The 9888-nt window shown below is 56.3% G+C and overlaps 1 long non-coding RNA gene across 2 annotated transcripts; it reads right to left on the bottom strand.

Annotated features, from left to right (window-relative positions):
* Positions 1-1549: 1549 nt before the first annotated feature.
* Positions 1550-4998, bottom strand: LOC309855464. 2 transcript variants are annotated; one of them, XR_014306818.1, is made up of 3 exons: positions 4498-4998; positions 3115-3229; positions 1550-2821 (listed from the first exon to the last, which is right to left on the bottom strand). It is a non-coding gene; the product is annotated as an uncharacterized lncRNA (long non-coding RNA). The 2 variants fall into 2 exon arrangements; XR_014306819.1 differs by having other exon boundaries at positions 1550-2787; positions 4498-4997.
* Positions 4999-9888: the final 4890 nt, after the last annotated feature.

The raw sequence follows: 9888 nt of genomic DNA, 5'->3' as shown, positions 1-9888 counted from the left end.
CAGCTCCCCACTCAGGGCCAGGCCGGGTTCAAGTGTCTCTGAGTCCGTCACACATCCCTCTCTGCCCCTCAGCCCTAGCCCAGTCCTGGCCACACGAGGCACAACATGCTTGGTCCAACACACGGAGGTCTCCTTGGGCCACACAGCAGGTGTGGGCAGGGGAGTCAACAGTGCCTACTGAGCAAAGGGGTCTTGGTCCCCTAGGTGTCCCTTCCCTTGCTGCTGCTCTACTCTCCTACCCTCCAAGCAGGGCTCCCTCCTCCCCAACTCCTGACCCCAGCCTGGCCTTACTCCTTGACAGAGATAGACAGACGCTCCAGCTCCAAAGGGTCAGGGATGAGCCAGAGGAAGGGCTGGGGGCACCCAGTGGCAGAGCTAGAATCGACCCAGGAGATCACGGAGGGCTGCCTGGAGGTGGAGGCATTAGTAATGGGGTTTTTGAAAGTTGATCTGGAGCTTGCCAGGTGGCTGGGGAATCCTCTAGTCAGAGGGACACCCCCAGCAACTTCCTCTAGAGCAGTCTGAGCCCACATCAGTTCCAGTGGGAAGGATTATCAGTCCGGTTCTTCTTTTTTTCAATTGTGGTGAAGTACACAAGCTGAGAGTCACCATCTTCAAGCGCAGACTCCAGGGGCATGAAGTACCAGTGCGCCGCTGTGCATCCTTCACCACCATCTATCTCCAGAACTGGGTCATCTTCCCAAACTGAAACCCGTGCCCATCAAACACGACGTCCCCGCCCGCTCCCCCAGCCCCTGGTGCCTGCCGTCAATGGTCTCCAAAGCAGATGACTCCAGGGACCCCCAGTAAGGGCAGTCATACAGTATTTGTCCTTTCATGACATGACATCCGTGACATGATTTCGTGACGTGGTTTCAGGCAGCTCAAGCGTCCAGGTGCATCCACACTGTCGCCTGTGTCAGACTGTCCATCCTTGTCAAGGCTGCATAATATCCCATTCCATGGATAAACCACGTCCTGTTCACCCATTCATCGACTGCAATTCAATTTTTTTTTTTTTGCAATTCTATTTTTAATTTTTGAGGAACTGCCATAGGATTGGCTGTTTGCTTTAAAACCAGTGTTTTTCAGTCATCCCATCTAAGACCCACACAGCCCTCTCTGTCCCTACCTGTCAGAAAAGTGGGGGTTCCCCTCCGCTGAGCCCCTCACTTGTTTCATTCATCCCTCAGATCTACTCTGAGAGGCCGTGAGCACTCGACAGCCCATTTCAGAGAGGTCAGAGGCCAGAGAGCAGAAAGGACATGCCCAGTGTCACTCAGCAGAGACTGGCCTGTCCCAGCTCCTGAGACCCACAGCCTAGGAGCTCCCTCTCCCCGCCAAAGCCCGGAATACTCCCAGGCCCTTCGCGGTTCCTGCACAACCCGGCCCCCCGCTCGGCCTGCGCTCAGACACTGAGAGCATTTCCCATCCCACTCCTGGCTCTGCTGCCTTCCAAGAGAAACAGGTTGCAGCTGGCAGTGCGTCCCAGAAGGCCCTGGGCAGCAGGAGCCTGGCCACGTGAGTGGGTGCGTGTGGAGGCGTGTGATCCTGTTTTGGCCCATACCACACCACTGCGTGGGAAGGGAGGGGCCGTGGGTTCTAGATAAAACAGAGGGGGCCCCAGCCCTGAGTGGGATCTGGGCTTTTGGGCCTCAGTCCACCATGTGGAAAATGGGCTCCAGTGGCCCTTGCCTCTTGGAGAGGCTTCCGCAAGGGGATTTGGGGGACAGTGCAGGAGGGGCCCCAGCGGGCTGGGAGAGCTGACGCACGCCGGGGCACTGGTGTCGACACAGCCATTATTAGAGCAGGGCTGGGACCCCACCCAGCTCCAGCAACTGGCCTTCCCATCAAGCACTGGTTGCGTGTGACCGGGGGCCCGTCCTACCCGCAGCCAAGAAAAAAAAAAAAAAAAAGTCAGAAAACAGAGAGTGCAAAGGTTCACCATTTAAAATGTCTAAAACTACCCAGAACCCACCCCTGAGAAATTGCCACACATTTTTTTCAACCTATTTTTTTAAATTTAGGTGAAATTCACATCACATGAAATGAACCATTTTATGTTATTATTTTTTAAAGATATTTTATTTATTTGACAGACAGAGATCACAAGTAGGCAGAGAGGCAGGCAGAGGAGAGAGAGGAGGAAGAGGCTCCCTGCTGAGCAGAGAGCCCAATGCGGGGCTCGATCCCAGGACCCTGGGATCATGACCTGACCCGAAGGCAGAGGCTTTAACCCTCTGAGCCACCCAGGCGCCCCTGAAATGAACCATTTTAAAGTGGACAATTCAGTGGCATTTTGTGCGTTCACAAAGCCATGAACTACCCCCAGTATCTAATTCTAGGACATTTCCATTGTCCTGAAAGAAGACCCCCCGACCCTGTCAGCAGTCGCTCCCCGTCACCCTCCCCCAGTGCCTGGAATGCCCCGGTCGGCTTTCTCCATGGATTTGCCTGTTCTGGAAGTTTCATACACACGGGATCATGGTCCACATGGCCTTCTGTGTCTGACTTCTCTCACTGAGCTGGATGTTTTCGAGGTTCATCCCTGTTGCAGCCTGTGTCAGGGCTCCGTCCCTTTTCATGGCTGAGTACTATTCCACCGTTCGGTGGCCTGTTCTGTTTATCCATCCCCGGACGATGGACGCTTGGGCAGTTTCTGCCTTCAACTGTTGTGAGTCATGCTGCTGTGGATATTCATGTACGTGTATGCGTGGGAGTCCCTCTGACACGTGGTTTTCATCCTCCTACGAGGAGGGAGCTCAAGCCCCAGGAGGCAGTGCTGATCTATTGAACAAAGTTCCACCTTTTGCTCACATCTCTGGAAAATCATTAAAGAGACTCCAGCCAAACGTGCCCTCACCTCCTTCCCCACAGACCCTTCCCATGTGTGCACAAAAGCCCCAGACCTGAGCCAGTGAGGGAAGGACAGGGTGAGCCCCACCTTGGGCGCTGGGGTCTTTGGAGTGAACAGTCCTGGGCACCAACACCTTGGGGTTCCTTGGCCTCTCTGAAGGCAGCGAGGGTGTGGACAGCCTCCCTGAACCCACAGGGCAAGACAGAGGCAGGGCCAGAGACCCTCTCTCAGACCCTGGCCGGCACCCAGGGACTCACCTTTGACCCCAGCCTCTTCCTTCTCAGTGGCTCTGGTCAGAGCCCCAGCCCCAGCCACCAGAGCCTCAAGGCCCTCTCCTGCCACTGCAGTAGAGCTGATGTGACAGAGGAGAATCTGAGTGCGAGTGAAAAGAATAATGTTTAATTTCAGCACATCAGTTTGTAAAACAGTGTAGGTATGGTGAATTAACAGGACACAGAAGAACGAGAAAGTGCATCACGCTTACACTGAATTAAGCATGTGGAGTTATCACAGTAGGCCATTGTAATCTACAATAAAATCTATTTTGAAATCTAGAAAGCCCCCGAGGTCCCGGGGCCCCAGCGGAGAGGGGACATGTCTCCCCCTCCAGGAGCTCGGGTCTTGGGCAGCGGGTGCGGGAGGAAGAGTTGGGTTTCAGAAACACAGTGTCATTTCCTCTGGGAATCTGAGTTTCTTCTCCGCAAACCAGGGAGTGTGGCGCTTCTGATTTCAAGCCTTCGCTCACACTGTTCCCTCAGCCTGGCCATCCCTTCCACGAGTTCTGCCTGGGGAGCTCCTACAGATCCGTTAAGCCCCAGCTGTGACTTCCCTCCTCCAAGGCAGTCATCCTAGATGGACATCTGGGCCCCCCCCAGCCGAGCCTGGATGGTGCAAGGCTAGGGGGTGTCTGTGTTGAGACACAGGGATTCTTGAGGGGCCAGCCTAGGGGATCTGGGGATGGGGAGAGTTGCAAGAAACTGGAGACACCACCATGCCCACTTAATGGATGAGAGTAATTTTGTCAGGGGCCCAACAGCCCAGGGTCACAGAGCCATTTAAGCCCAGATTCACAACTCAGCTCTGGAGTAGTTGGACTCCGAGCACAGTGCTCCTTCCTGAAACTTGTGTGTCGGCTAAACAGTCCACCACCTGCCAGGGGCTGCTCGCCCTGACCCCCTCCTGGATCCTTGCAGCTCCTGTTTGGTCCAGAACAGCCTGTCCTCCGTGTGTGTGTTGGGGGGCGGTCTGTCCTCCCAGTGGCCCCGGGGTCAGAGATAAGGCCACTGGGCCCCACTATCGGCAGGAAACATCTTGGCAGGACAGGAAGCCACGGCATTGGCCAGCCGCACCCTCGCCTGCCCTGGCCTATCGGCGGCCAGATATTTTGGGAGCCACTATATAAACCCGGACTCAGCTCCGAGCTGTTCCCGGGGGGAAGCCTGAGCCTTCACGTTCCTTGCGGCCCCTGCCACCAGCGAGGCTGCGGGGACTCGGGCACCTGGGGGCCGCAGAGCGGTGGGGGCAGGTTGCGGCCCAGTGCCGCTGTCCACTGGATGCCCCCCACTCTGGATCCAGAAGACCCCTGTTCGGTTCTGGGGCAGCCGCTTGCTTGCTGAGCAACTCTGGGCAAGCGTTCTCACCTCTCTGTGCCTACGGTGCCCGTCTTCACAGCCTTCCCTTGGTCCTGTCCCAGGAAATGCAGACATGCCTCCTGAAGCTTCTGGGCCTGATGAGGCCCCTGCTCCCACCCACCTGGCAGGGCCCAAGAATCTGCATTTTAAACTAGCCGCAGACTGAGATCCTCACACAAGCTCAAGGCCATATGACTGTTCCGGCCTCTCTGCTCCCGCAGGCTTCTCACCTTCCCCGGCCCAGCCCCCAGCCAGACCCAACACAAGGGCTGGGGCAGAGAGACCGCATTACGAGGATGTGGCTGTAGACATCTTCGTCTTACCGGGCAGAGAACTGAGGCCCAGAGAGGGGAAGGGATTTGCCTGAGGCCACACAGCAGAGCGGAAGCAGGGCCACATCAGAACCCAGACCCTGGGTCCCTTCCCGCACCCCCATCCCCCTTAAGTGGGAGCCGCACCCCCATCCCCCTTAAGGGCAGCTCAGGGGTCACAGGCCAGCCAGGGGCAGGAATGGGGTTCACACCCGGGTCCACCAGCTGCTCACCCCCACCCCTGGTCGGCCCAGGATGGAGGCATCGTGCGCCCAGTTGCTGCTGCACGAGGGGCTGAAAAACAGACACATTTCACCCAGGACAGTAAAAGTGAAACGCAGAAGTGAAATAAAGTACTCAAAGAGCTCAGTGGGGCTCAGAGTCGGCTCCTGCTCTCAGACCCTCAGCCTTTTCCTGGTGAGAGGTGAGGGGGTGGGACAGCACGCCAGGCGGGGGAGACCAAGCGTGGTTATGTAAATGGCTGGCCCAGCACCTGCGGGCCACCAGTCAGTGCAAGTGGCGGAGCATACCCAGCCGTCCCCACCCCGGGCAGCTGCAGCCGGCGAGAGGGAACGGCCGTGCCAGATATAACCCGACCTGAACTCCACCCAAAGCCGGAGCTCCAAGCCAGGCCTGTGTCTGGAGAGCTAGTTTTGGCTAGCTGACCCGGGCAGATCATTCCCAGTTTGGAGTTTCATCTCCCCCCAGGAAGGTGTCCCCAGAGTCCTCCCTGCCTACCTCTCTGCAAGGCCTAGTGGGGAACAAAAGGCAAAGCTGTCCCCTCTTGGGCAGTCTGGGTTCTGAGCTCCTGCTCAGTTTGCTGCCAAGGGGGCACTGGGCTGGCATCTCTCTCCTGACAGGATGTTCACTACTACTCGAAGCAGCCTGCTTTATGATCTAGAAATTGGCTGATGAGTGTCAGTGGTTCCCTCTGAAGGGACCCCCACCCCACCCAGCTCTGCCACTGAGCCACCTAGAGCATGTGACAAGGACCTGGTCTATCTTTGTCTAGGGAAACACCTTGAAGCCTCCAGGACTCTCTCCCAGGGTCTGGTTTGGAAGCGTATACACTCACACACACCCCATGTGAGGTGGTTGGTGGTCTTTCTTGAACCCTTTGCCACGTGTCTACCCCCTTCCAAACTGGCAGGGGCAGTTGCCTGCGTGCTGTGACCCACCCAGCATAAGGAAAGAAATCACCTCCCTCATTCTGGAGTTAATCCTCTATTAATGCAACCCGGGAGCCCAGCAGCTTCTTGAGTAGCTCTGTCACAGACAGGGGGCCCCTCATGTAATCATTAATCATCAATTCAAAGGGGAGCTTTATCAGGAGAGGGCGAGGCTGGGAATGTTCTGTTTCTTGATCTAGGTGCTGGTTGGTTACATGGGTGTGTTCGCTTCGTGAAAATTTAGTAAGCTGTATATGGAGGATTGGGCACTTTTATGTCCTATGTTATTCTTGAATGAAAAGCTTAGAAAGAAAAGGAATGAAGGCAGTCTGACATCCGACCAGAACCGCAGGCAAGCGGGTAAGAAGCAGATCGTTTGGAGACATGGACGGATGAAGAAAGCATCCCCGGCAACGGCACAGCAGGTGCAAAGGCCTGGGGTCCTGAGGGAGCCTGATGTGTTTAGGGATCTGGCAGAGGCTCCGGTGACCCAGGTGGAGGGCAGGGACTGGCCATGTGGAGCCTCTGAAGCCACAGCCAGCAAGGGACACTACTCTGAGACCAATGTGATGCCTTCAAGACCTTTAAGTAGAGGCCGACGCCATGGGGTGAACACGTGTAAAGGCCATGAAAGTCACAAATAGGAGCAAATGAGAGGTGCTCATGGGGGAAACTAAGGCCCACTGAGGCCAAGCTGCTCTGCTCAATGTCAGGTGGAGCCTCCCAAGGCCTCTTTCTTTCTGGTCCGACACCTTCATGCGACAGAAACGCCCCTGGGTTTGAGTCTCAATCCTAGCTCGCTGGCCCCCGTGTCCTTCTCTGGGAAATGGGGGTCTGGGAGGGGGAAGGGAGGTCATCTCCAGCCCCACTGCAGGGGCGCTTGGTGGACAGGGGTGCAGAGGGCCCGAGGTCGCCCGGCTAGCCCAGGGAGCATCTCAGAGCCCGGGACCTTGGGGGTGGCTATTCCGAGAAGCCCACAGCTGAGGAGGAAACCCTTTGCCCGCAGTGGTGGCGATGGTGGTAGTACCCCTCAACCAGCCCCGAGAGAGATTCTGCACAGCAGGGAGAAGGTAGGAGTTTTGAAAAGAAGACATGTCCCAAGGATGCAAATTCAGGCCTATGGAAGCAAAACGGAAGCAGAGAAGAGAGACTGACGGAGGAGACTCGAGTCAGGGGATGCCCACCTTGTGCAGAGCAGGGGGGGCGCCCAGCACCAAGCGGCCGCGACTCTGCCCCCCTTGCCGGGCCCCTTGCTGTGGCCCTGGAACCCGGCCATCATCCTGTCACCCTCCCTGCGCTCTCCACAGTCACCTTGCTCATTTGGTTTCGTCTGTCCACTGGCCATCGGCCATCAGCCGTCAGGAGGGTGAGACCTCTTTGGCTGGTTCCCCATCCAATTTCTGGATCCAGCCTGGACCCTGGCACCGGGAGGTGCTCAGTAAATATTTGTTGGCTGAATAAGTGGTGGCAGGTCAGCTCCGCCTCTTATCTCAAGGGGGGTTTTATCAACCTGGGCTCAGCACCATGGCCCAAGCCCAGAGGCCACCCTGGCCTCGGAAGTCCAGCCATCAGATTTCTAAGTCCTTTAGTTGTCAGCTAAACTCCGGGACTGGGGTGACTGTGGCTTATGGGGGTTCCAGGAGATCACACAGAAAGCTAGGGACACAGGAAGTGCTCCATAAATGGTCACGGCCATCGCCCCTGGAGGCCCACCTCGCATCCCCGCTGGCACTGGGATAGAGCTCCTTGCCCTTCCCTCCCCCTGGAGAAAAAGAGGGTGGAGGCAGCTGCAAGGGCTTGCGGGGGGCTGGCCGGCTCCCCCACCTCAGGCTCTTTCTAAGAAGCCAGTGATGATAACATTCCCCCAAAACAGGAACCGGTGTGCTGGGCCCGGTGTTGCAGAAACCTCCAGCAAGTCTGACCTCCACGCACGGCCTGACCCCACAAGGCGGCTTCAGGGCCCACTGGGCACAGCTTGGAAAGATTTTTATGTAAAAGTGGCCAATGCAAATCCAGGGGCCCAGCGACCTCGAAAGGCCCCACTTCCCCCTTTATCACCTTAGCCTGGGTGGTAACCACCTGGGTGTGGCGGGGGGGAGGGCTGGTGGACAGCAGGCTGCCCCCGCCAGGGGCAGCTCCGAACAGCTCTGAGGGTCCAGGGCCCCAAATCTGTCCCAGTGTCTGGGCCAGAGGGAGGGGGAGGGGACTGTATGTGTGGGCCCCCCGCTCCCCATTTAGGGGTGATCACAGAGGCTTGCTCTGATTTTTATTTTATCTTATTTTTGTTTAAGTTCTTATTTTATTAGATTTTTTAAAAATTGAGATAAAATTCACATAAGGTAAAATTAATCATCTCAACCATTTCCAAGTGCACAATTCAGTGGCTTTTAGCTCATTCACTGTATTGTGCAACCATCGCCTGTATCCAATTCCAGAACATTCCCATCACCCCGAAAGGAGACGCCGTTCCCATGAGCAGTCTCCCCCACTCCGCCTCCCCTAGCCCCTGGCAGCTGGCCTGCTCTGCACACGTCACAGAAACGCGATCCTACAACAAGTGGCATCCCGTGTCCCGCTTCTCACACTCGGCACGATGTTCACAAGGTTCATCCACGTTGTCGCGCGTGTCCAGGTTTCGCTCCTTCTACGGCTGAGTGACGTTCCGCGTGCAGGTGGACCGCACCGTGTTTCCGCTCTCATCCTTTGGTGGACGTTTGGTTGTTTCCACTTTCTGGCGATTGTCGACAGCGTGAACATGCGTGTTTTTGTGTGGACGCCTGGCTTCCCCTCTTGAGTCTACACCAAGGCATAAAGTTCGGGGTCAGATGGTAACTCACACTCAGCTTCTGGAGGGACCGGTAAATTCTTTTGCGCAGGGAAGAATCATTCCACATTCTCACCTGCGGTGACGGAGGTTTCCAGCTTCTCCGTCTCCTGGCCAACATTTGCTCCTGTTTGTCTTTGTGATGACAGCATTCTAGTGATTGCAGGCTTTAATCCCCTGTTTGCAGACAGGGAAACTGAGGCTCAGAGAGGCAACCCATGTGCCCAGCATGAGAGCTTAGCTCCCCAGACTCGAAAACAGAGAGCGACGCGGGTGGATCCCCGGGACAATGCACAGATGTGCTCCAGACAGCTTTCCTGAGAAATGAATCCAAGCCCGGGTGGGACGTTTCGGGGAGGAGATTCTCCCATCCAATAGAACGGAGGCCCAATGGAACCTCCTCAGGGAGCCCAGAGAGAACCTCCTTACATGCCCCTGGTGATGGGGTGCTCACTATCTATAGGGCTGTATCCTGGAGCCCTCACCCCACACAGGATCAGGAGAGTCTCAGATGGAGCCTCAATTCTTCCCTGGCCCCCACCAGCCTGCCCCTGACCTTGGAGACCTCCTGTTCAGGGGCAGCCTCACCGAGGTCCATGGACACCACCCGGCCCTCTACTCAAGCACCCTCCAGCTATCACAGCTGGGCCTCCGATACATGAAACCCGTATTTTACAAACAGCTGAGCAACGAAATACAACGTGGGGTCCCGCAACAGAGGAACAGCAGCAGCAGAGCTGGTGACGTTCAAATGAAGTCTGGCATTTCGTTAACAGGAACGTTGACTACGCCAACCTCTGGTTGTTTCCATTTGACAAAGGTACCCCGACCATGTCGAGCGCTGATGGAGAAGGTTGAAAGGAGCTCATGCAGGGCTCCTGGACTGCCTGCGTGCCCAGTCTGGAAGCCTAAAATGATTCCAAAATAAAAAGTTTGAAGAGTTAGCTGGACGTGAACACACAGCAATACCTAGAATCCCGTAGGAGCAGCAGCAAACCAAAATCTCAAAATACGGGATTCTGGCGCGACCCCCTCGCCTTGCAGTTCCCAAGGGCCCTGTCCCGGCCTGGACCACACCTGCCTTGACTTCCCCAGG

This window comes from Mustela nivalis (assembly GCF_964662115.1).
Source record: "Mustela nivalis genome assembly, chromosome: 1".
NCBI classification, from domain to species: Eukaryota; Metazoa; Chordata; class Mammalia; order Carnivora; family Mustelidae; genus Mustela; species Mustela nivalis.
This window is presented reverse-complemented; position numbering and strand designations above follow the sequence as displayed.